Consider the following 23648-nt stretch of genomic DNA (forward strand, 5'->3'; position numbering starts at 1 on the left):
GGAGTCTGTACAGAGCACTGCCAAACACTTGAGGGGAAACTAATATGCAGACCCTGAAAATTTAAGGATGAACTATTTAGGCAGATATTCTGAAGTTAGAAAGAAATCAAGCAGTACATACTGAAAAACAAAGAATTACCTTGTCAAGAATGATGAAAAGAGGGGAGTTGCATGAATGGCTACTGCCTGGCTACTACTAATGCTGGTCTCAGCACAGCTTCACTCTGTTGGGATACAATACTCCTTTCTTCTTCTCTCACCAGAAGCAAAATGTTAGCACCAATCCCAAGAAGAGAAGCAGGCCACAGCCTGTTTGGTGATCCACAGTCTTGTCCCAGATGATGCAAGGTTCTGCAGGCTTGTAGCTTTTTTCTCAAAGATGCCTCGAATAGCAACCAGATCAATCAGGTACGTTAAGCACAGACAGTCACTCTCCAACCAAAAAAAGTCAGGAATCAATGCAATCTGCTCCTACTCTCACCAGGATCAGAATATAAGCACAAATTCCAAGCTGTCACCTATAAAGCAGTTATTAAGCTTTCTGGTGATCAGCTGTCTCCAGGAAATAATGTAACTGCACTCTTTCTCTCACAAGGAGAAAACAGAAGCACTAATCCCAAGATGACTACTGAGAGGCAGAATGTGGGCTCTCCAATAACTGGTGGTCTTGCAATAGATGCTTAAAGGTAAGATGAAAAAATGGTTTGTCCTAAACACTGCAGTGTGCACTAGAGGAGTTAGATGTGAAAGTAGGCAACTTAAGTTTTACCTGTCTAAAAAGTTAAGTTTTAGTGGAGAGTCACTATTTTTAAAACAGCAAGATAGATTGAAAGGGGGTGGTCACTTTTGCACTCTGGTACTATGGAATACAGTAGGATGGCCAATAAATTTAAATAGTTTAAGGGGAGTGATTTCACAAAAAATGATAATTTTGTGCTTACTCACACCAGCCAGTAAAAGTAGAGAGGAAATTAGATATATGGTCAAATTAACATAAGGGGCAGGCAACTGGTGTTGAGTTCTGTAGATACTTAGATGAAAAAGTGGTTAAGACTTCTCCCTTACACTACTACCACTTCAAGTTGAGTCCTCCTTCTGGTCACTGTCTCTGTGGAGTGTATGTACTTTCCTTGTGTCTGTACAAGCTTTTTCTGGGTACACATATTTCTTCCTTTGCCCCCAAAACATGCTGATTATCTACTGTAAAAATTGTCCTTATATACAGCAGTAGACATACTGGTGGCCTAATCATATGTGAACAAATTACTTTATCTGCTTCAAAAATAAAAAAATGTTAGATGCATTATTCTATTTCCCTACTCACTGTATTTAAATTTGCCCTTGTCTCCAGACCATGAAGGCAGTATGACTTAAAAGTTCTGTCTTCTCTATCAGTATCAGTGAAATCTATTAATGGAATGGGGCAGATTGGTGACATTTCTTTAGACATCTAAGGTCCAGAGGTTCAGTTCTATCCTCTCATAACTGAGTGGAGGTTTCACTTTCTGGCTCTGTCAGCATATGCCTCTTCCCAAAAACATGATGGTTAGCTGGCTATAGTAAACTTTCTATATAACTTATATCTACCCCTGCTGCTGTGGGGAAAGGGTCAGTGAAAAATTACCTCACTTAAACCACTAAGTAAATGAATAAATAAATATACAATACCCTAATAATTTTTTTCTTTTTTTTTTTTTTTTTGTTTTTTTGCATTTTTATTAATTACTTGATTCACAAAAAAACATACAGGCATTTTTGGTATTTTTGTTTTATGTTGTAATCATGCTGTCAGGTTGTGAAGACTTAAATCAAGCACATTGTGATTTAGTGGTAAGATCTGGGAATGCATTTATATGCATATAGCTTACACTCTATCTGTGTCTTACAGCTCACATAACTTACATCCGAAATCATGAATGTATTATTATGATTCATAATAGAATATTTCAGAGCTGCATATAGACACTACACAACATGTCTACCATTTGTTTTTCTAAACATGTCCTTGGACCTTGTGTGCTTATTTGGTTACTAAATATAAACATAGAATCAAGAAAAGAATGTCACAGTCCATTTTTCAGACGTGCTGTGATTAATATAGTTTCCAGTAGATGGTAATGTTGTAGTGACACAGAGTTAACAGTTCCTGTACTTTCCTATATGTTAATACACTTTCTTTTGGCACAGACAGAGTGCTGTTTTTCAAGTATGTCACATGCTAGCCATGCAATTACACTGTGAATTAGTCTAGAGAATTCACAAGCTTCTTCTAACAATAATCTATTGTTATCTATTGTTTGGTGTTACTAGTCATGATAATTCATTTCAAAAACTATTTTTAAAGGTGTCAGCCAGTTGAAAAAAAAATCACAAAGATTAAAATTACATATTAAAGGAACTAAAAGGAGAATTATTACTCTGGATGAAGATACAGTATAAACATTTACTGCTTTCTGTAAAACAAACTTATTCCTCTGTCTCAGGTCATTAGGGTTACCACCTGTCCCACTTTGCGAGGGACAGTCCCTCTTTGGGCAGTTGTGTCCTGCAAAAAAATTGTAAAAATGGGAAATGTCCTGAGATTTTAGGACAAAATTATTTCCTATATTTCATGTAATAGTTGCATAAAACTGTTATTCTGTATCTGAAACACCTAAATGTTATAAGAAACAGAATAAGCAACTAAAATTCTACAAGAATAAGCTTTTATTTAGGCAAAAAAGTGAAGTTCTGTCCTTTGTACTGGCTGTGGGTATGTTTCGGGCTGAAAAATCTGACATTTGTACCAAAAATGTCCCACTTTGGGCATTTAAAAAGGTGGCAACCCTACAGGTCATAGTCATTCTTTTTAAGCCTATCTTTGATTCTTACTGACTTTTTTGACAGTCTAGCTAACTTCACCTGCCAGGCCTATGGCTACACTACTCACACGTTTGTCTTAAAGTTAAGGACATTAAAAGTGAAACTAAAATAGCCTGTTATGTATGACTGGTCTTCTAATTGATCTAAGATGGTTAGATTGTGTTTCTGTGTAAGAGTATTCATGAGCTGAGCTGTTTATCCATAAGGGCAAAGGGTGAGTGGGTAAATGGCGCAAAGCGTGGGTAAAATTGCATGACCTATGGGCCATACAGTGATGACTATTGTTATACAATGGAGCTATTTAAAAAAAGGATATAATTTACTTTTATCAAGAGCACCACTGTATATGACTACCCACTCACTTATTTGACTGTGGTCTTAGGTGTTTAAATAGGGACGTCTGTATTTAACCAGCTGTGGCATGTACTGTGCCTCTGCCCACAATTATACATGCTGATGGATAGACAGTGCAGTGATGAAGCTTACATGCTGTTACTAAGTGTCACTTGTTTTAATAAAGCTTAAGTGAGAATTTCTGGGGCACTACTTCATATTGCTGGATTAGTGGGGTGCATTTGGTTCCGCAGTGTATTTTTTGCTTGCTGTTACAAATTTGCAACTTGCACTATAATGGCAGGAAGGTCATAAGCATTTTGATTCGAGGCAAACCCATTTTGAAAGAATTAAAAATCATGCTAGCCAACCAAATAGCATACAATTAAAGAACTAATTTATTTAAATGTTTTAAAGTCTATTTTTAGAAATAGTGTACAATAGATAGTTACAGGGTTATCATTATCATATTCACATTTGCTAGCAATCAAACATTAATAATACTGAATTTTCTTTTGCCTGCATGCTTATTGTTTTGCATAACTTTTTGATCTTGAATCGTGTTCCTTGACGTGCAGCCGTTTTGACTGAACAGCATTCTGTCTGTTTAGCTGCATTTTTTCTCCTGCTTACTATTTTAAGATTTCATATGAGGAATGTTTGGTGACTCCTATGAATCCATTCTTTGTTGCAGTACTATGGGTTTCTTATTTTATGTTCACCATTCTGTAATTTCTTATCTTAATCTCTTCTTCTTTGTCATAGCCAGAATATAGCTATACAGGAGATTGTCTGTTCTACAGGTTGGTTAGGTCTGTAACACCTTGACAATGCAAGCTCAAAATTCATAAATAAATGTTATGTGGCAGAAAAGGGTTGTTTTCAGGAAATTGTCACTTTTCTAAGTAATGTGTGATTCCATGTCAAGGCAGGAAAAGGTGACAAATGGCTGAGCATGCTAGGGCCAACTTCAGTTTTTTTTTTTTTTAAAGACAAGTTTGTTGTGTAATTTCTGTCACTGTAAAACACTGACTTTACAGTAGCAGGCCCCACGCAGGGATTAGCTTGTGAGTCATAATTACAAGGAGGTAAACAGTTCTGAATCCAAGATAGCATTAACAGTAGTGTCTTATGCAAGCACATAATAATTAGATAACAGTAGTTAAGAAAAGTTCACAGTGAGTGTTATAAAGAAGCCCAAACATGGAATGCATGCAGTGCTGGTTACAGCCATAACTGAATGAAGTCTGAAGTCAGTGAATAAATAGTAAGACAATGGCTAGAACTTCCATTATGAGTCAGTGTTCTTTCTGATATAAATATGTTCTTTCTGTTGCAATATAATGATTACTGATGATATGCATGTCTGACTTCCTATTACAGACTATGGCAGTATAAACTGTCAAATCTGCAAGAAGAAACACTGGGTTAAATAACAGTACAGGACAGCATATGGAGTCAGCACAAGTAAGCTAGAGGCACAGAATGTGGGAAATACCAAGGAACAATTCCTCTAAACGTTTTTACTCCATTCTGAAAACCCACCCCTAATCTAATGACCAGCACCCTAGAATTACAAATTACAGCTATCTTAATGTGACAGCACTCACAGGTCTAATAGGTGATAACCCTTTTTAATGAAATTGAGAAAAATGTGTGTATTAATAATATTTGCAATTATATATCTGTACAAATGTAAGTATATACATTGTAACTATAGTCAGTGATGTGCTTTACAGGAACGCAATACTGCAACAATTAATCTTATGATGGACTAATTACAGTCTTAATACCCAGGTGATTCTTTTTTTTCTTAATTTGTTAAAATGTATATAATTATAGTCACTGTGCAAGTTTGAACAGTCTTCCATTTGACTATCTCCATTCAAACTAGTAGCTTTGATGTCTGTGGCTTGTGGTAGTCCCAGTATATATTTTGAACTGATCTCAAGACAGGTTTCTGTAGATGAAGAGAAGTCCTGATTAATTTATCTGGAACCATTTCTGGAAACACAGGAAACTGCCTGAGATTTATTCTACAGAACTGCATAATCGTCTTCTTAGACAACATAAGACCTTGGCCTTGGAATGATGAGCAACAACAGGGAGTCAGAGCTGTAACTTGATTCTATGAAAAGTGGCTACAGATGGACTGCATTCACAATGCAGGGTAAAAGGCCGAAAGCAATTTAAACGGAATATAAAATCACCACCATCATCATCATCATCGCCATTCACCACTTTTTTCCCATTTCCTACACGGGGTTGGGGCTGTCACATCGAAGTTCACCATCTCTCTTGATTCAGTGCCGATACCATACCTTTTTCAACAGTTATGGCTGCCATAGTTGTTCTCTCACACAGTTCATCCATCTCTTTGCTGGACCCCTCATTTTCTCTTGCCTTCTTCCTGTCTGTCCCAATTCTTCTTCACCAGATTGCCATCTGCTTTCCTGCACAGGTGCTTGAACACCATAACCTGTTCTCCTTGACTTTCTCTGCAATTGGAGGTGTTTGGGATTCTGCTTGCTATGATATCTTCGTTTCTTCATCTGCCCCACCCATCTCAGGCACTTCATCTCCATCACCTCTAGCTCCCTCAAGTGCTCTGCCTTTTCTGTACCATAGAGTAGTACTGGTCGCACCACTGTTTTCTATACCTTACTTTTCAGCTTCTTTGGCATTCTTCTGTCATACATTACACCTGACACCCTATGCCAGTTTCCTCAGCCCTTCCTCACTCAGACTTCCATTCTTCTCAACCACTCCTTCCCGGTACTTGAAGCTATTAACTTGTTCCACTATTTTCCTTTCAATATCAGTTCTCAGCTTCTTCTGATTTCCCCATGTGCAGCCATTACAGCTGTCTTATTTGTATTCCATTTCATTCCATGTACCTACAGTTTTACATTCCTTTTCACTATCATTTACTGAATTTCTTAGTCAGTGTCTGCCTCTAATGCCACATTGTCTGCATAAAGCAAATTTGTTGATCTGTCCCCTGTGAACTGTTTGCTAATGTAAAAATAACCACTATCCAAAAGAAAATTATTCTGAAACCACACAAAAGACCAGTGAAAACAGCTCTACTTTCCAAAATAAGAATTTAATAAAAACCTTTTAGTTGTCTCTCCTCTCCTCTGTTTGCTGATGTAGTCCATCACCCGTATGAGCAGCAGTGGACTTAAAACAGAAGCCTGATGCACACCCATTCCCACTGGGAACCTCTCTTTGAGTCACTGTACATACTTGTATCACTGAGTCCTTGAACATAGTGTGCATCAGTTCTACCAATCTTTATGGCACTTTGAATTATTGCAGGAATGTCCAAATCAGCTTTATTGGGACCTTGTCATATGCTTTCTGAAAGTGTAGGAATGCCCATTTGGACTCTTTCCCCATCTCTAGCTTCTGCATCCTGATCTGAATCTGAGCTGCTCATCTACCATCTTACTTTCAACTACTCTGTATATTTGTTTATCAGTCACCATCTCCTGAACTTTCATGCAGTGTGACAGGAATTTGATACCATTATACTGTCCGTAGTGTGAATGCCCACTTTGTTCTTGTACACTGGCAGTAGTATGCTAATTCTCCAACCATATGGGATATGACTTTCTCTCCTCACTGCTAAGATTACTCTCAGCAACCAATTCTCCCCTAACTCGCCTAATATCTTGATCATATCTGCGGTGACCTCATCTGAGCCTGCTGCTTCTTTCCCTGACTTTATTTCCCTTAGTACTGTTCTTACTTCTTCTGTGGTGAGCTCCTCTTCTTCTTTCATTGTAGGCTGTGTCTAGGACAGTACAGCTTCTGTGGGAGTTTCTTCATTCAGAAGAAAGTACTCCTTTGATGTTCTGTGGACTGGTGAGCAGGTTGTTGCTGCTGGCATCCATTATGAAGGGTATCTGATAACTATCATTTTTATCTTTCTGTCTTTGTCTTGCAAACTGGTTTAGTTTCTTTATGCCATCTACTGAGTTACTTTTCAGAAGCTGGCAGAGTGCCCCTGATGCCTTGTTCTTTACTATTGCAACTACTGTCTTAGCCTTTTTGTTTGCCAACCAGTATTCCTTCTTAGCCCGGCCCATCTTTCTTGTATCCCACTTTATCTTGCACTCTTTTCTTCTTCCTCTCTTTTGATGACTTCCTGGATTTCTGCATTCCACCACTAGCTTTCCTTATGTACCTTATTTCCATACCTGGCTCGGCCACATATTTGTTCTACTGTCCTCAAACGTGCTATTTAGAAGCACTGCCATTCTTGTTCTTCAGCTCCACCTCTTTTGTCTTCAATGTGAGGTGCTAAACCATTGAGTATTTCCTTGACCTTTTGTGCTTTCTCTCTAATCAACTTCCAGGTCATCAGTCTAGTCCCTGTTGACCTTAGAGCCTTTTCTGAACACCGTTTGCAGCTGATTGTGGAAACCAGTGGTTTATGCTGTGGGCCAGTCTTTTCACTGGGGATGACTTTCCAATCACTGATTCTCCCCCAGTGTCCTTTCGTACTTGGAGGAAGTCTACTTGAGTTGCATGTTGGGCACTCTTGTATGTTATCTTTTGATTATCTCTCTTGCCGAAGCAAGTGTTGGCCACCATCAAGCCAATTGCTATACAGAAGTCTAAAATGGCCTCTCATTCTTTATTCATGTTATCCCAGCCATTTGGAACCAGGTAATCTTCATATCCTGTTCTGACTATCCTGATATGTGCATTCAGGTACCCCGTTATTAATACCATCTCATATTGTCCTACTGTATCTAGTAGTTCTTGCAAATGCTGCCTGAATTCATTCTTTTCCTCTGTCACGACCCTGCTGTGGGTCATAGACTGAAATTATGAATACTACCTCACTCCTTCACTGGATTCTGACTGCCATTAGTCTGTCACTAATTCTGGTGACATCCTTCACTGTCTTTTGAAGCCTTTGCCTGACTAAAATGTCTACACCATTTCTAGCCTGTCCTTCCCCTGAGTAGAAGACTCTGGATCTCAAGCCAAGTGGCATTGCTGCAGTGCCCTTCAATCTTGTCTCCTGGATACAAATGATGTTCAGCCTCCTTCTTGCCATCACGTCATTCATTTTGAAGCTCCATCCTGTCAGGGAACCTAGACTGATGTAACAATCTTTAATTTGTGTTTGGCAGGTTGATTGGTTCTATAGCCAGCTTTCATTCAGCAGAGCTATCCCAGATACACCAAACTGAGCAACTGGATACTGGCCAGACAGTAGCTTATCGATCCAGGGCTGGTAGACTTTATGGCAGTCATACACTCACCAATAGGGGCAAATAGACCCTTCCCACTATTAGCATGGGTCCCTGGTGTAGGTCAGCATAAGCTGGGTCTTTAACCCACTTATCACTGGTAAATACCCATGCCCATTTTTGGTGACATTAGTCAACATGACCCAATCACCTAGAGTCAATCTGACACCATTGAGTGGCTGGCCCTGAAAGAGGGCAGTCTGATCCCTGTTCTCCTACTTAGAAAACATAGATAATCCAGTACGGCTCGAGTGAAGTCTGGTAACCCACCTGTGACCCAGAGGGTGACAGGACTAACAAGAAACAGAATACAAAGGATATGTCCAGATACAATTACTTTATGTAGAAACTCTAGGAGACTGTCTCTCTGATAACCTCCCTGTGGGAGGAATAAAGGTCTGTTCTTGATGTTTTAAGTAGATTATTGCTCCCACAGGGAGGGTATCAGAGAGAATCTCCTAGATCTGCTAGCTGAAGTGATTTCATCTGGAGTAACCCTTTCTACTCTGTCCTACCTAGAGGATACGGTGCACCACAGCTGATGCCCAAACAACTCTTCCCACCAATAGGCATCATATACAGTCAGTACTGCTACCCACAACTTCATTCTTTGGTGAGTTTGAGGTGGAAGCACTCAGCATGTTTTTGGGAGGTGGGAGGAACCCTACAGAGAAACAGGGAGAACATCAAATTTTGTACGGGCATTAGCCAGAGGTCAGGACTGAACCTTGTACCTTGTGCCATTTCTTTTTAAATTATTGTTTGTTGGTAGCTTGCCAGGATTGCTTGTTTTACTTTTTGGGGGGAAAATAATCATGTTTTTTGGAATATTTAGAAAAATGGGACTGAAAAATCTTATCTCCCTAAATAAATTTGCTTCTTTCATCAAACTGTATCAGTACCTGAGTAGCAGAAGGAGTAAACAAAACCACCTATGCAAAGGAAAATTCAAAAACTCAGATTATACATCTTTAGAAAACTTCTGATTGTGTACCAAGGCAAAATGTCTCATAACAGTAGCGGTAGCAGTAGCTGCAGCCCTTGACAGAATCAGCACAATCTTATATACTCTTTAAAGAATCTTTATACACTTGAAAAAGGGGAGCAAACACAGGATTCAGAAAAGACTTACCCTCTTAGGTCAAAGTGGCAAAAAGGTTCTTCAAACTGTCCACATAAGTTACTAAGTACTTCAGTATATGAACTTGATAGTTCCAAACCTGTCAAAGGCTTTGCCATCCTTGTCCGAAAGCAAAGGCTTATTGGTGACCAGAACCTGGTTAGGAGCTGGGGAAGAAATACAAATAGCTGCTGGATCAGGCATGAGATGATAAAACAAATGCTTGCTAGACTGAGAAACTTTATGAAGCTATCTGCATTTTTAGGGACTGAAGATTGACTATCAGGATAATTGAAGGCAGTGTCAAAAACATCCTGCAAGGCTGACATACTAGGATGGCTAGGTATGTGTGGCATATCCACTTGTGACATATCAATAGTACCTTCTTAGAGAGGGGCAACATTTATTTACTGGCATTTGATTACCGGAAAAGTCCAACTGGGTAGGAGCCCATTTTCAGTGGAGGCCCAGGGAGAAAAGCTCCAAAGTATCACAAAAACATTGTAAGAACAATAATTTTGCAGTCTTTAAAAATAATAACCCCCCCATAAAAAAACTACAGTTTAAATAATTATACTAAATTAGACATAATATGAAAACATTGATTAAGAACAGATAAAAGTTATATGACAATGATTTAATTGTTAGAGAAATTTTATCTAGTGTATAAAGAAATTAAAGTAAATTAGTATAATGCAAACAGGAATTGCCATACCAAGTGAGAGAAAAGCAGGCTTATAATATATTTAGCGAGAAAGCCAGGAAAATTGATAGAAATAACGAAGTGAGTGAAGAAGGGAGAGTCAGGAGATATAAGGTATAAATAAGCATTTTTGGGATATAGTTTATCCTGGTTTCGAACAGGAACAGAGCCAGTTTTTGGCTAGGACATCTTTCAGAATGGTTTTGAAGGATGGGGGGTGGGGGGGTGGGGTGGGGGCTTTGACCTGATGGATAGAGATAAGGAGTTCCAGGCCTCAGCAACATTGTACAACTACAAACAATGCCCAGCAGATTTGATAGGTCTGTGGACAGATAAGAGTTTTTGGTCACTGGATTGTAATGAGTGATTGGGAAACATAGTTGTGTAGAATGTTATTTAGTGCTGGATGAATGGATGGATTCTGAACAATTTTATAGGTGGTAAGGAGCTATGTAGGTGTTAGTTCAAGGGCCAGTTCTAACCAATTGAGACTTTTTAGTGCTACACAGTGGTGGGTTCTGAAAGGGGTATTTGCTGCAAATTTAGCAACTTTGTTATAGCATTGTTTAAGTTTTGATTTTTGTGATGCCTGAAGGTTAGTAAGGATGTAACACTTTAAAGACGTGTGGAGAGAAGATATGTAGTGGCAAGTGTAGCTTTAGTTGCACTGGTGAGAACGTTTTTGGCTGCCCCCCTGCATCCCAAGTTTTTGATGAGTTTTTCTTATGTAATTTTGTATATTCAGGTTGAATTTAAGATGATCATCCACTATCATCCCTAATACTTTTCTATGAGAAGTGACTTCAGTGGTTGTATTATCAAGACAGAAGACTTTAAATTTTGTTTTTTCATGGGAAAGGGATTTGGGGAAAAAATAGTAGTTTGTGTTTTTTTGGTTGAACATGTGTTGTGAGTTACACAGCCATGTTTTAGTTGCTGTTAAAGCTTCCTGACTAATTTTTTGGAGGTGTGTCATGAAGTCAGTTGTGCAAAAATCAAAATATTGAGTGTATCACTTTCAGTTTCATCTCTCTGCAACTTCAGATATGACGACGGATGTAGAGTCATCATTTAGAGCTAAAAATTATAGAAATGAATTACAAAAATGTACCAGATAACCATCTGAACACAAACTGAGTGAAAATGTATGAGCATAAAATTCAGAATGACTGTGTGGGTTAAATGAATTATATTAAATGTTTTCACTCAAAATTAAAAAACAAAACAAACAGACAAACAAACAAACAAAAATGAGATAAACAGTAGAGGTAGCCCAATAGATGCTTACCACTGGCCTACTATCAAGATGTAATCAAATTAGAAACTTCAAGTATAGAACAATAAAACTACTGCAGAGCTGAACAACTGCAGAATTAATAGGTTAGTTCAGCACATGAAGGCTCAGAACACAAGATGCACAGGAAGATGCTTCAATCTCAGACTTTTAGTTCAAACTGAAGATCCAACCCTGCTCACATGAATATCTTCAAGAGGCAGTACTCACATTCCACTTATCCAGAGCTTATCTAAATAATCCTGTCTTGGTTTGTGATTTATTGATCTTTACTGTTAAAAAGAGGTGCGACTGTGATTGATAGTGAGCAGAAGCTACTGCGCAAGCGAAGTAAAGGAATTCCAGCTTTTGTGTGACTTTTACAACTCGTACTGTCAGAACAACTTTACTATACTTAATTTAATATATAGTTATATATTGTTTGTGTGACTTTTCTCACAGAAGTTGATTGAAGTTCTCTTTTTATTCTGCGGTAACTAATTTTGATTATTCTTTTCTTTAGGAATTTTTTATTCATTTGTAGCTGAATATGGGTTCCTTAAATGAGTATGTCATTAATGATTTGTTAAAGTGCACATTATCTTGTACGGTATAATAAATGCTACGTATATTTAAAGGTAACACTTGATAACACTGGTGATTTGTGTTCCTCATATTAAAAGTTGGATGATTTTCTTACCATAAATAGTAGTAAATCTAGACATACTGATGATAATTGCACTTGTGTCATTAGCATGGCTTGGAGAACTGTTTCTACATATATTAATAACCGGACTGATGAAATAATACTAGGCAAAGAGCAAACAGAACACATTTAGGAAAGGATATGTCTATTGTCTGGAAAGATCACTCATGAAACAAAATAATGCCACTGACAACTTTGGAATTCTAGATATAAGTATTCAGAGATTTGAGGATTCAGAGTGTATAGAAGGAAATAAAAAAGAAAGAAAGGAAGAAGTTTACAACAAATAAGAAAAGGAAACTGAAAAATGTCTGTAAAGCAAAGATAATTCATACTAAAAAAGTACTGCTTTGTTATGTAACACACAGACTACAGGGAATGATAACATTTTTTCTATCAGAAAACCTTCAGTCTTCAGAAAAAGGCATTATTTTTCCAAAAGAGATGGTACAAAAAAGGCAAAGGGCAGATGAAAATTGAAAAGGAACAGATTACAGGGAATGATAACAATTTTATTTCAGAAAACCTTCAGTTTAAAGAAAAATGTATACTTTTTCAAAAAGAGAAGGTAGAAAAATAAGGAAAGGGGCAGGTGAAAAGGAGGAAATCATAACTGAATATGGAAGGATTGAAGACTATTACTGTAAGAAAAAAGATGATAAAGACAGAAGTTGGCAACATGGATCAAGCTCTGGATGTACAAAGCCTGCTGGATGAGAATTATATGCTTTCAAATGTAATAAAGAATGAAAACAGTGGAATTAATAAAACTACTGGTGATGAAGATCATTCCTTTGTAACAATTGATAGAGCATATATTATTGCAATAGAAGATGAAGATTCTTCAGATCTGGTTCAATTATTACAGGAACTGATACTTACATTTGCAGAGATGATAATGAACATTGCACAGTGTTATGCTTGCCAGGAACAAAAGCAGAGGATGTGACACAGGCCTTAAAATGTCTTAATGTAAGGAAGTACAGATCTGTTTTTATTCATGTCAGTACAAATGATCTGATCCACAAGGACTCTCTGACTATTAGTAGGGACTTACAGCCCTCTTAAATAGAATAGCTTGCATAGGTGTTAAGGATGTTTTTTCTCAAATCACATATGGAAAGGTGAGTCATGTCACTGTGAATGGAAAGATTTTTGGGTAAAGACCTTCATAAAAAATGTCTCATTTAAAAAAATGGAAATGTGTAAATCATTCGAATCTAATTTTGGGTACATGTATTCAGAAAGGCTTGCCTGCACTTGTCAAGATCAGGGAAGAGAATTTTTATAGCAGATATCTTGCAGTATTTGACAAGCACAAGCAGGATTTTTGCCAGGTTGAAGATGTAACAGTTCACAGATTGGAACATTTCATGCATCACTGGTTGTTAATGCTTGGAACATTAATAATAATAATATTAATAATAAAGTATTTTTTATTGGAAAACTTGCTACGTTCTCCCAAGACTGATGCTACTATTTGTGAAACACAGAGAATAATGATTGGAAACCAGTTCTGTCAGGGTATAAATGTTTTTACTGTAACAGACATGCTATCAAAAAACCAGGTGGAGGTGTTATGATAGGGATTAAAGAGAGTTATGAGACCTGTGATTATTGCATGTTCAACGATAACACCATTACTAGATTGTGTAACTGTGACAATAAAGACAACTCTGGAACATATAACAACTGTTGGATGCTATAGACCTTCAAAGTCAAGTGCTGATCTAGAGGAATTCATACATTTTTTGTATGAAATACAAGAGTGAAAATGAATAGTGGCTGGGGACTTAAATTTACTAGAAACAGACTGGAATGGAAATACACCTTTTAACTATTTAGTTATCAATTAACTATTAGTTATTTATTTAGTTGGTATTTATTAAGTTTATATATTGTTGTATTATATGAGATAAGTTTTATGTTTACATATTTAAGCACCGGCTTCTTAGACTATCGGAGAAGGTGGTGGTGTTCTAGTATATATTTTGATTGCCCGAATTTCCTCCCATTTACTTGTCTCACTGTATTAAAATATATATATTTAAAAAAAAACAGTTTTAACCTATGTAATATGAGCATTCAAACCATATGTTGCACATTTTTATGACAGTTGCTAAATTCTGTCATATAAGAGTTTAGGGCATGTTTTTACAAAGCTGCCAATACTTTGTTATATGGAACCTAATTTAGGATTCCATGTTTATTGTGCATTTGTTTAGTTTTTGTTGGCAGTTGCGTGATTGTACATGAACGATTATTGTTGTTTATTTTTATTAGAGTACTGCCAATATATATTATTTATTTATTTATTATTTATTACTATTTTATGCATGCGATTTGCACTTGTATATGGTTTTCAGTTAAATTTTCTTTTTAGATACACTGTTTCTTTAATTAGAACTTTGTACTTTGCCAGGAAGCTGCATAGGTTCATAGGTTCATAGGTTCATACTAGGCTATCTGCCCTGGGGCATTTATAAGCCTAGCCCGATTGTGTTTGGCTTACGCCACCCCTTGATTTAAGTATACTGTGCCCTTTTTAAAGTTTAGTTTACTGTGCCTCTGTCTAATAGTGACACGGAAGTAATCCCCGGGACAAACCTACGATCCCCCATCCACTCATCAAGATTCTTCTTGAAGAGAGTCAGTGAGGTGCTCTGCCTAACATGAATTGGAATTCTATTCCAGAGTGAAGGGAGCCTCTGGGATATGAATCTGTCCCTCCAGCATGTTCTATTTATTTCTCTGCTGAGGTTCAAGTCCCTTGAGCACATGGCTCTAAGGGATTTAGATTTACTGAGGTGGAGCATGTCCATTAATTCTGGGTTGGACATAGCCTTATATGTCGGGCATAGATTGCCTCGAAGTAGGCGGTATGCAACTGAGTAGAGCTGGAGTTTTTTTAACCGAGCAGCATATGGCATCCATTTGAGTCCCTTGATCCTCCTGGTGAGGTACTTTTGGGGTCTTTCAAATTGCTGCAGGTGTCGGGTAAGGTACATCCCAAAGGGGGCATTGTATTCTATGATGGGCCTGATGAGGGATGAATAAAGGGGCACGATTACCTCTCTTGATCTAGATGTGAATCCTTTCATGATGAGGTGGGCTATGTAGAAGGCCTTTCTAACCACTTTGGCAATGTGGTTGTCAAAGGAGAGATTGCTATCAACTTGGGTCCCCAGATCCCTAATTACTTTCTCTGTATTTAATGGATTACCACCTATGTGGTAATTTGTGGGCACATTGTTTTTGCCAAAGGGTATGACTATACACTTTTTGGCATTTAGCTTTAGACCATGGCTCTGGCACCAGTTATCCGTCTCTGTGAGACCTTTTTGAAGGATGTTTATGTCAGCTGGAGAGTCGATTATGGCACCCAGTTTGCAGTTATCTGCGAACTTGGTGAGCCATAGTCCTCCCACGTTGGCCTGTACCTCAGAAAAGTAAATATGGAACAAGAGAGGTCCCAGGAGAGAACCTTGTGGGACGCCAATTGTGACCAGTTTTGAGTCTGACATGGCTCCAGCAACTCTCACTTTGTGGGTTCTGTCTTTGAGCCAGTTTGCGACCCATCTTGTGACATAGGGGTTTATATTTAGGCTGGATAGCTTACCTATGATGCCCAAGTGCGGTATTGTGTCAAATGCCTTTGCGAGGTCCAGATAGGCTGTGTGGACTATCTTCTCTTCATCTATGGCCTTGGTGACTGTTTTGAAGAAGTTGACCAGGTTCAAAAGGCAGGATCTGCCCTTGACGAAGCCAAATTGGGTAGGATCTAGTGTCTGTAGGTCCCCAATGTCTTTGTTTATGAGTTCCATGATGATCCTCTCCATAGCCTTGCAGACTAGGCTAGTCAGGCTTATGGGAGGATAGTTTCCTGGGTCTGTAGAGGCGCCACCTTTGTGGAGTGGGACCACTGTTGCTGTACGCCATTCTTTGGGCACATATCCTGTGGTGAGGCTGAGATTGTACAGCAGTTTTACTTGAGGGATTAGTTATTCTTGGAGTTCATGTAGGACGCAACCCGGGACGCCATCTGGTCCCATGGAAGCAGTGTTTTTTGCTTTGGAGAGGGCGGCCTTCACCTGAGCATCAGAGATGTTTGGGAGGCTGCACTCTGCCGGGATAGATACTTGCTCTTTTGGGGGGGAGGGGGTGGAGAAGTTTGCACTGAACCTGTCTGCCAGGATATTGGTGATGTCTGTGGGTTCAGTGTATTTTTTGTCATTTAGAATCAACTCAGAACAAGTCTGGGAGTTGCATCCCAGGTTCCTAACATAACTGAAAAAAGCTTTATGATTGTCTTTAGTGTCCTGTGCAATTTTTCTCTCGAAGCTGGCCTTGGAGGATTTTATGAGGGATCGTAATTTTTTGCTAGTACTGATCAGTGATGCCTTCCCTTTTAGGGATTTTGCTCTATCATGTAGTAGCTTTCTCCTTCTGTTGTACAGTTTATTTATGGCTGGGGTCCACCAGACTGGACACCTGCCTTTGGATGATTGGGTCTTGATTTTGTTTGGGATAGCATGATCCATGCATTCCTGGAGATGTCCGTAGAATGCATTTATATAGGATTCTGCAGTTTGGGCATTAGTTTCCACTGGCCCTGGGGCCTTGAAGGATTCCACTTTGGTTTTGAGAAGTGTGAAGTTCACTTTTGAGAAGTTTTTCACTGTGGTTTTCTGGGCTGGGGGTGGGGTCGGGATGTGGATATCCAGTGAAATTACTTTATGGTCTGATCTTACCAATGAGGGATATACTTCTGGTATGGAGCATAGAGTCCCCATGTTGGTAATGATCAGGTCTAGTATGTTTTCCCCTCTTGTGGGAGTGGTGACTAGTTGTTCCATAGCATTTGAGTTTATAAATTCCAGGAACCTTTGGGCTAAGGTGCTGGGCTTGAGTAATGCTCCCAGTCTATGTTTGGGTAGTTGAAGTTGCCCAATATAATGGTGTTTGGAGAGATCTTCATGTTCTCCAATGTTTTCAGGAAAGCCGAGTGGGATTCCTGACTTTGAGATGGTGGTCTGTAGGATGCTATAAACTGAAAAGCAGTCTTGCCCACTGTCAGTTGCACATGGATGGTCTCCGATACTTCGTGCAATGCCACTAACCTGGAGGTGTGGATATCCTTGATAAATATGGAAACTCCCCCTCCTTTTGTGGTTCGGTCCGGGTTTTGGGGCCGAAAAGCATGATATGAGGTATAACCTGGTAGTGCTGGGGTGCTCTCTGGAGCCTTGAACCAGGTTTCTGTCACTGCACAGATATCAATGTTCTCCATACTGAGGAGAGCTTCGAGTGCATGCAACTTGAGGTAAAGACTTCTGGCGTTTAGCAGCATTACTCTTAGTTTCTTGTTCCTTGTGCTGCCTATGGAGGTGGGTTTGACTTTTGAGCCTTGCCTAAAAAAGGCACTATGGGGGTGGCAAGAGCCTTTGCCAATATCTGAAAGCACTGTTTCTTTAATTAGAACTTTGTGCTCTACCAGGAAGTGATGTCATTTGGGAGGGAGATTTTTAGTGCTTTTAGTATTTAAACTCTCTTTTAATGTTCAGTTCTTGTTTGATAAAGTCTTCTGAATTGTATAATTGGAGATGAAAGCACTTATTATTTTACGTTGGTGAATACTGATAATCGTTTTTATTCTAATAAAGGACTGTTTTTACCATTCTGCATTGGTATACACTTGTCAGTGGACTCCATTCCGTTTTTTGGATTAACATTAGTAAGAAAATTATTCACAATATATGTTCAAGAAGAGCAATTACTTCAGATTGTAAAAAATAAACCTACCAGGGAACGAAACATACTAGACATTGTTTGTGCTCCTAAAGAAATTACTGTGACTTCATGTCAAGTTTTACCACTGTTGATGTGCAGTGATGATGGAGATATAAAGGTTAATTTATTACTAGATAATTCTGCCAAACTAAAATGTAAACCAATGCACAGAAGATTAATAACAGATTATATGGAAGCAAAAGTCAGTATATAAAATTAATTGGAGTGATGGGCTTGGTGGAGAAACTACAGAATGAATGTGGAAAGTTTTGAAAGAAAAATTGTTTGAATGCTAAAAAATCAAAAAAAAAAATTTAATATCAGGATCTAGGCACACAGCGTCAGCGGGATATATTTCCATAAGAACAAGATAACTTGATTAAGGTGAGAGACAAAGAATATAAGAAATGAAAAGAGGTTTGAAAACTGAAATAAATAAGATGGACACACAAATTAGGCATAGTGTGAGACAAGATCAAGAAAAATTTGAAGAAAATGTGTATAAAGATATTGAGCATAATAGGAAGCCATTTTATAGATACATAAAATGAGGAAGGGATAAAGACATACAAATTAATAAACTATGTGTAGATTCTAAAATTTATTCTCAGATGCAACAGATCATAAATGTATTTAGAAAATCTTATGCAAAATAGTTTGGCTCCACATAAGGGGTGATAAGTTCTCCTAGTGATATCCAGGTAACCCCAGATAGTGAAATCAAATTAGATTATATTGAAAAAGAACTGCACAAACTGGATCCAAACAAAGCACAGGGAGGAGACGGAATTAGTAATAATGACATGAGAACACTTCAGCAAGAACTTCCATTACCATTATGCCTGTTATTTACTAGGTCATATAAATATGGGGAGATTCTTCAAGATTGGAGACATGCGCTTATTAAACCTGTCTTTAAGCGAAGATGGAGTAGGGCAAACCTGCAATCATAGAGATCTTTAAGTCTATGTTTATGTTGTGGAAAATAATGGAGAGGTAATATTGAATATGTTATTGTCAGAATTGGAAAGGTTAGAAATTAAAACCATATATCAACATGCGTATGTTGAAAATCGATCTATTACCACCTGCAACATGATGTTCTATAACAATATAATAACAGCTATGAATGGAACGTTGTGCCGTGATGTCATTTATATAGATTTAACTTCAACATTTGATAGGGTCAGTGTCTATATTAGATAATAGAGCTTTCAAACGTTCGACTGTCATATGGTCGACACCATATGATCGAACTTTTAAAAGTTTGAATATCTAATAAAAAAAAATAAACTACACAACTAACCTACCTGAATGTTTTAAGCAGGGAGGCAAGCTCCCCTGCACCCCCACACCCCCCCCACTCTTTAAATATACCAACTCCGACAGTGCACTACAGTGCAGAAAAGGGAAATCTTTCAATTCAGTGCTGTAAGGAGATCCCCATTAAAACATTTGAACTTTCACAAATTCAATCATATGGTGTCGACCATGACACTAACTTTTGAAAGTTTGATTATCTAATATAGACCCAAGGGTGATACGCAAAACACTGATCAATAAATTAGAATAAATATCATACAGCAATTGGACAGGTGAAATTATTAGTTACTGTACATTCAGGATGCCCCACAGGGCTCTGTCCTAGGCCCATACTTGTTTAAACTGTCTCTTTCAGATCTATCTTTTTCATCAGAGATGTTATACAGTCTGTATGCAGATTACTTGAAATTAGGTAACTGATTACATGTGTTATAGATAGGGCATGTCTGCAAAAGAATTTGAACTAAATTGACCATTTGGGTACAGGAAAATAATGTGCTGATAAATACTCAAAAACTAAGCATACGAGATTTGGGGGGACATAAATTTAAAGGTGAATATTTAATACAGCAGACAATTATTGAAACTGTAGATTCATTTAAGGACCTGGGCATATAGGTAGATCCAGCTTTGAGTTTTTCTAATCATATAAATGAATTGGTTAATTATTTATTTTATTTTAATTTTGCATTTGTTTACGGGAAAGTCAGACTGGATTAACACCCATTTTCAGCAGAGGCCCAGGGAGAAAAGCTCCACATATAGAGATTATACAAACCTTACACAAGAAATTATACAAAAGAATATACAAGACATGCAGTACACCAGTAATTACATTCTATGCTATTATAGCTGATATTTGTATTATACAGTCATCTGATATAATTCCTTATTGTAGTGTAGACATTGTAGTTTCTCAAAGTAAGCTGAGGAAGGGTTTGTAGGGGGAAACTGGATATAAAAGGATGAGGTTATCGATTATCTAGACATGAGAAAGAACATAGATTATGAGGCGGTCGGGGAAGAAGAAAATGTATGACCAGAACTATTAAAACTAGTTAGCATGGAGTAGTACAGAGCAAAGCCAAGTGTCGTTAAGATAATTTTTAAGAATGTTTTTGAATTGGTTGGTATTTTTGTTGGTTCTGAAGCTGTGAAGTAGTGAATTCCATGTTGTTGCTACATGATGAGAAAATAGGGAGTCACCTGCTGTATTAGTGGGTTTGGACACTTGTAGTAGAGATTTCTTTTATTGAGTGAAGAATTTGGTTTGTGGCATAGGGCTCGAAAATATTTAGAAGGGCAGAATTTTTTTTCAGGTTGATATACTAGTTTGTGTGTCAGTGTTAATTGCTTATAGAATTGAAGTTGAGGGAGCTCTACCCAGAAGAGTTTTTTTAAGGATTGACAGTGGTGGGTATGATGTGGGCAGTCAGTTGCAAATTTAACTATTTTATTGTAGCATGTTTCAAGTTTAATTAAATCTGTCTTTTTAAGGTTGGTGAGAACTGGGGAAGCATACCGAAGTGTTTTTAGAAGATGGTTAATGATAGTTATAGAACTATAGGTTATATATAAAGATTTATAAAGTCTAGGAAATCAGAAATTATGATGTTATTGTTTGTTAGTTACATAGGACCCAAACTTGAGTATGGAATAACAATATGGAAACTTTATAAGAAAACAAGCATAAGTAAACTGGAAAGAGTACAACAGAAATATGCCAAGGGTATTCATGGAAGTAAAAAAATTAAGTTATTATGAATGACTTAAATATCTGAACTTGTACAGTGTCTCCTACAGATATATAACAGGAGCCCAATTCAGGGATTTTTATCGACAACTACCTTTGGGAATGTTTTGGGTTATAAAAAGTAGTAGGGAATTGTCAGACAACCTATGTAGAAGATTCTATAGGAATGAGAAATGTACTAATTGGTTCTCTGAGAGAGCAGTTGATGCATGGAATAGACTACCAATTTACATTAAAGTAAGCATTCATTTAGATATTTTTAAGAACAGCCTGGACACTTATTATGGGAACAACTGTTATGGTATTTTTGGTGTACTAGCAGGCCAAAAGGGCATTAATGCCTGTGCTTGGAATATTTGTATGTATGTATATACGTGTGTTTGTGTGTGTGTGTGTGTGTGTGTGTGTATGTGTGTGTGTGTGTGTGTGTGTGTGTATATATATATATATATATATATATATATATATATATATATATATATATATATACCTGTGACACAAGTAATTTTTGTAAAGTTTATGTGCATGTAAATAATTGTGTATTTTATACTCATTTACAAGAAACTTATCAGAAACATCGGCTATTAACTACAATAATAAACTGCATCTGGCACGTGGTGTGTGTGGGGGTTAACGTTGTGAACTCTAGTTCCTGTGATATAAGGTTTGATTCCCACAGCCCTCATTTGGCAGTAGGGTTGGTATAATAGTTAAGGTCTTTACTTCACAGATTACAGAAATAATAGTAATACTTCAGGTGCTAATAATAATAACAGTTGAGCAAGTTGGATGCAAGTGACTATTAGTGGAACAGACAGAGATACTTTTCCTTTATTCTGGGTTAGCGGGTTTAAGCTGTTGTGTGTAAAAAGAGACCAAAACACTAATTTCATGGACAAACAGCAAATATTATGAAGACTTTGTAATGTATCACATCAAAAACACATTTAAATCTCCATTAAGGAAATTAAGAATACAGTGTGAAATGTGTTGAAGTGTTATAACTATGCACTTATTTAAATTATCTAAAGTTTGTTAACTGAGGTGAAGGACTAATCTGAGTGGTCCCATTTTAAGACAAGGTGATTGGATAAATATACAAACATACAGAATGTAATAATGCATCAATATTACTCCTAAATGTCACAAATGAAGTCAGTAAGAATAAAAAAATCAAGAGACAAACAGAAAAAAAAATGCAGAATGCAAAAACATAATACATTTATTCATTCTGTCATATTTTATTTATTTATTTAACATTTATTTAACATTTGTTAGCCGGGAAAGTCCGACTTTGAATGAAGCCAATTTTCAGTGGATGCCCGGGGAGAAACGCCCCCGATGCATGTCTTTGTAACAGTATTTGGTTTACCCTTTTCAGGAATGTGGGGAGATAGATCCTATGCAGCAGTCAATGGGCATAAACTAGAGTAATAATATAGGACAGAAATGCCAGTCCATTGCAGGACATACACAGAGGTACAATGACACACGAGTGTATGTGCGCATAGACACACACACACACACACACACACACACACACACACACACACACACACACACACACACACACACACACACACACACATGTACATGCACATACACACTGCATGAATATCTTTAGGTAGTTTTGAGGACCACTAAATCACCTAAGGACATGTGTGAATGTGGGAGAAAACTGTTGCACCCATCTGAAATAAGTATGATACTTTCAGATGTCATTGTAACAGTAAGGATTTTATTAACATAAAGTTAATACAATAAATATTCAGTTATTGTTATAGAAGGGAAGATGGAACACACTGTTGACTAAAAGGAGCAAATAAATGTGTGACACCTGTGCCCTCGCCAATCAAGGAGCCTCAATCCTCACCACTAACACCAGAGAGGGTGTCTCATATAAGAGGAAATGACAACAAATACATACAGTAAAGTACAATTTCCCTTAAGTGCACACAGAGATCACAGTCAGTCTGGGGCTGGTTGCTCCCTTGCTCCAGAGGTCCCCAATAAGACTCCCCACTGGCACAGCTATAGGGTCCAGATCTCAGTCTAGCTGGCAAGCTAACCTCCAGTACCCTCTTTGTCCAACAAGTGCTTCACGTCCCTGCCCAAGTAGCTGATACACACACACACACACACACACACACACACACACACACACACACACACTTTGAAATAAGTATTTATACAACTTCACAGGCACTACTGGGAAAGCTGACACAGATTCTCCAGCTGTGCCCCTTTACCCAGACTATACAGTAGTAATTACTGCCACCACCAGCTAATATTTGTCAGCTACCCAAAGGCCCTTAAAAGGGTGTCCAATTATTACTGTGCAGTATTATTATCCAATTGGTAAGTGTGACTAATCAGTCTTAAGGCTTATTAGAGTGGCTCTGTACTATAAACTCTATAAATATGCAATGCACTCTAGAGCTTAACTTATCTCTACACAAACCAGCCACAGTTGAAAAGGGTTTAAAAATATTTAATAATAAATACAAAAAACACA

The sequence above is a fragment of the Protopterus annectens genome, chromosome 11.part0, assembly GCF_019279795.1.
Source record: "Protopterus annectens isolate FY-2018-M chromosome 11.part0, PAN1.0, whole genome shotgun sequence".
Lineage (NCBI taxonomy): Eukaryota > Metazoa > Chordata > Ceratodontiformes > Protopteridae > Protopterus > Protopterus annectens.